This window comes from Triticum dicoccoides, chromosome 1B (genome assembly GCF_002162155.2).
Source record: "Triticum dicoccoides isolate Atlit2015 ecotype Zavitan chromosome 1B, WEW_v2.0, whole genome shotgun sequence".
NCBI lineage: Eukaryota > Viridiplantae > Streptophyta > Magnoliopsida > Poales > Poaceae > Triticum > Triticum dicoccoides.
Window position 1 is genome coordinate 402515900 of NC_041381.1, and position 4812 is coordinate 402520711.

Here is a 4812-nt window from a genome sequence, read left to right on the forward strand (position 1 = left end):
GGAGTTTTTTAAAGTCTTTCATTTGTTTTCTTTTTGGATCTTTGCTTGTATGCTTATGTATGTTATTGCTTGCTTACGCTAGATCATCCGGACTGCGAAGCTCGCTACTACGAATCTTTACAGTTCAACGAACGTCAGCAAGGCAAGTTCATACATTGATCATAATTTTCAATACCCAGTTTTTACTATGCATTAGTTTCACCCTCAAATATTGCATCAGTAGGTTTGGGAACATGTGGTTATGCTATGTAGTTCATGTGGTAGGAACCTATGACCTTTGATCACCTCGGGAATATTCGTTATATCATATCTTGCTTAGCCATGCTCGTAGACGGGGATTGGTATGTGTGATCCATGCAAGTTGCGAGAGTTAATAATTTTGGGATAACCTAAGGTGGAAACTTTAATACACATCTGGGTGGATTGTTTGGGGCACCTGGAGAAACTAGTGCTTGCCCAAGGGGAATCCCGGAGTACCCGTGTGATTACCCTAGGTCCGCCACCCAGGCTCAAAGCGATCATAAGATTTTTCATGCCTAGAAACTTCCGTGTGCAGCCACAAGCCATTATGGGCTCTGGCATAGTTGAGTAAGTTGTGTGACCTCTTTCCGTGGTAGACTAGCTGATGTAGGGGAAAGTAGGTGTACCGGTCTACCCAGGGTTAAGGGCAAACGCTTCTGAAAGGCTATGTCTCGATCTTCCGATCATGGAGGTGGTTGAATCTTGTGAGGAAAAGTGCGCAAACCTCTGCAGAGTGTACAAACTAATCATGATTAGCCGTGTCCTCGGTTATGGACAACTTGAGTATCTATAAGTGAATTATTGGTTGATCTCATCACTCTTTTTAATCAAATTATTGGGTTACTAATAACTTGGGAATTTTGGGATTGAGTTGGAGGAACCTTCTCAATAATGACATTTTAATTTAGTAGTTAATAGAAATTTACTCCTTTGTTGTAGGGTAAAATTGGCTTTATGCAAAAATTTAACTTAGAGCCTCCACCAGCTAAATTTGCATATAGAGATAGTCTTTTCATTTATTATTATTCTATGGTGTGAAATTGCCAGCATATTCCATGTGCTGACCTACACGGCTGCAACGTCTCATGTTGCAGACTTTTCCGACGAGGATTAAAGGTGCGATAGGTCGTTGTTCTGCACTCAGTTTGCCGTGGAGTTGGATGGACTCATTTACCTTCGATGCTTCCGCAGTTATTTTGTTTTAGATGGCCTTTGGCCATATTATTGTAATAAGTACTCTTTTGAGGATCTTGATGTAATAAAGTGTGTGATTGAACTCTGTTATAATTCCTCGAGTATTGTGTGTGTCAGCATACCGATCCAAGGATGACACGTAAGCACAGAGACTTCGATCCATTTGGGTCGGGTCGCTACACTTGTGATATACCGTTGCAAAGTTATGGATACCAGTATCATGACCCAACTTAAAATTTTGGCAAAATGTAAGTGGTTTAAGAGCAGTTTTGAAAACCGTTTTTTCTTCATACAAAAAATGTTAATCGTATTTTCGATCGCATTTCTAAACCATTTATTGGAATGAGGCAAATAATATGGCGTTGGAAAGCTGCGGTAAAACCCCTCCTTCCACATACCGATTTTTTTTCTAATTCCCTATGCTTAAAGAGTAATGTGGAAAATCGTAAAATTTCGCAAACCGAACAAATGAGTTTGTATTTTCGATGTCATTTCTAAACGCCTAATACAATTGAGACAACTGATATGGAGTTGGAAAGCTTATGAAAATTCACTTTTTTCGCATGTTGAAAGTTTTTTCTAATTTTGAATGGTTTAAGAGTAATTTAGAAAATGGTACAAGTTCTACCAAGTTTGTAGTTTTCATCTATTTTTTTAATCATACCTCCAAATGTAGCAAACGATATGGCGTTGGAAAGTGTGAACAAATGCGAAACTTTTTGGTATATATTGTTTATCCAAATTCATTAAAGTTTTACGTTGATTTTGAAAATGGATAAAAACACATTTTCGCCATAATTTCTACAAACTTCATCGGAACGGGGCAAATAATATACCGTTCAAAAGCTACAAAAAATGTGAAACTTTTTCATGTTGATGGTTTTCTCTGATTCCCAGCCATTTTCAAGTAATTTCATAAATGGCGAAATCACTCGTTCTACCTTTATCGCGAAACAGATTCGTCGAAAATGCATCGCGTGAAGTACTTGAACTTCTGTGGTAGTTCTGCTTGAACTTCACTCTGTTTTTCACATGCTTTTTTTTTGCTCGTAGCTCTTCATTCACTCACCGGAACACTTGTCGGAATTGAGTAAGTAATATACCGGTGGAAAGTTGCTGTAAACACACAACTTCCCCGTGTTGATCATTTTTTCATACTCGCGATGATTTTAAAAGTTTTTCATCTGAAATTCATTCAGTGTAGTTGGTGAACTTCCTATTGTTTTCACGTTGAACTTCTGTGACGTATTTTTGTTTGTAATTTTCTCATCCATTTCATCAGTGTTACACAAATGATATTTTCTTTTTGTACAAACATCTCTCGCTATATATTTTTAACTTTCTCCGACCGAGGACTTGAACTTACATAGATGATATTCCTATCATTTTGAAATAAATTAGAAAATGACGAGATCATGATGTTTGCCTTCATCGCGAATGGAAATGCACTGCGTGAAGTAATAACTTCTCGGGCATGTTTGTTTGAACTTCACTAAGTTTTTAACGTGCTATTTTTTGCACTACGTGAAGTAGTTAAACTTCTGGGGCATGTCTGTTTGAATTTCACTCTGTTTCATTTTATTATATTTTTCTTATATGAAATACACACCATAGTACGTGGACTTCCGGTTGTTATCACTTTGGATTTCTCTCTGGTTTGAGAGAATTATTTTAAAACACAAAAACAACATTTTAAATATATTTTTGGACATCTAAATACACGACGAACCTTTCTCACAAGATTTTTTTAAACTTTTCCTCGCCGAGCACTTGAACTTCTAGCAACCATTTTTTTGTTTATGAGTTGTTAAAATTGCAAAAAATGGCGTTGTGTTTTTATTTTTTGAACAGGTAAATCCTAAGTTTTAATAAACTTCGAACTTCTCTGCTATTTCAATTTAAACTTCACCTTTTTATATTTTCGAGTACAGAATTGTATTTGACCACTTACCAGAATTGAGCAAATGATATACCGATGAAAAGCTATTGAAAACACACAACTTTGGCGTGTTGATCATTTTTTCATACTCTTGACGGTTCAAAAGAATTTTTTCAATACATAAAAATGTGTTTTAATTGCTATACATGGAACTTTTAAACCATACATCGGCATGTAGCATATAATACACCGTTGGAAACCTTATGAATAGGAGCAAGTTTTTCATGTAGACAAGTGTTACCAATTCGTCGCAGCTTGAGGGCAGTTTTAAAAATCGCAAAAATGTTGTTGTTTTTTCTCCCTTTTTTTAACATGTAATTGAAGGTCGGACGTCTCGTAATATAATTTTTGAACCATGTAGGTTGGAGCACGTGAACTTCTTGCAACAAACATTTCAGGCTTTTAATTTTGTATTATTTTATTCTCATTTGAAATGCATTTCGTATAGTAGTTGAACTGCTCGCTGTTTTCGCGTTGAACTTCGGCCACATATTTTTCGAAATAAACGTTTTTAAATAAGCATCAAACAATTTCTTTTCTAAATTTAATTTCATACTCTTATTTTTTTTTCTAGAAACGGGAAGCATTTGAGTTTTCTATATACGTCAAACTACTCCCTTATTTTAATTTGAACTTCTAGGTATTTTTAGAAATGATGGGTGTTTCCACTTTTCTACGAAACAAAACAAATTTATGGGTTTTTCCACTTTTCTACAAAGTTACTATGCTATATTGAACATTTGTCTTTTTTAGCCGCAACTTTTTTATGTATTTTTTTCTTTCAGTGAAATGGGCCTAGGCGGTCCTTTTTTTCATTTGATGAATTTCTTCTGTATGTGATACACGTGAACTTAGGAATTTCTGAAACATGAACTTCACGTGCTATTGAAATTCAAGGAAATTACACACAACAATACACATACACTGCGTGTGCCACATGGATGACCAACACATCAACAAGCTTGGAAACATCATACGTCTTCTAAAATCTTGAAATATGGCATGTAGATATAGTATAACTTCCTAATCATCTCCACTAGCAGTAGCATTTTTGCACATCTCTAAAGATGTAGTAGAAGATATGTAAAGTCTGAACCGAAGAGAGAGGTTGCCTAGGCCATTTTTCATTGGTTTTAACAGAACACACACAATTTCTATAACTCACACGTTTTTATTTTCAAAGTGCAGTTTTTTTGCTCAAAGTGCAGTTTCAACAATGTTCAAACCTCAAACAAATTCATCCATTAGATACATAAAAGTGCGTCCAAGTGCAGTTTTTTCAGAGGACAAACACAAAAACAAAAGTACAGAGAAGGTCAATTCCTTTAGAAGAGATAGTTCAGAGAAGGTCAAATCTATCACCAACAGCCGTTCAGTTTTTCAGGTCGCGCCGTAGGATGGGTTGTGGAGAGGAGGTCAGGACGGTGGGCGGAAGTGACTGTCCGGTTGGGGTGCCCCTGCTTCGGCCCCATCCTCCGGTTTCCGCTGGAGCACCGCGTGCGTGTGTGTAGCTGATTGAGCGAGCCGCTCTCGCTGCCGGCTTCGGCCTGGGCTGCCCGTGTCCCGGCGCGCACGCGCGCAGGAGTAGCGCAGTACTACCACCAGCTTCTCCGTCCCAGCGGCCTTCAAATCGAGCACGAGCCAGCAAGCTCCAGTCA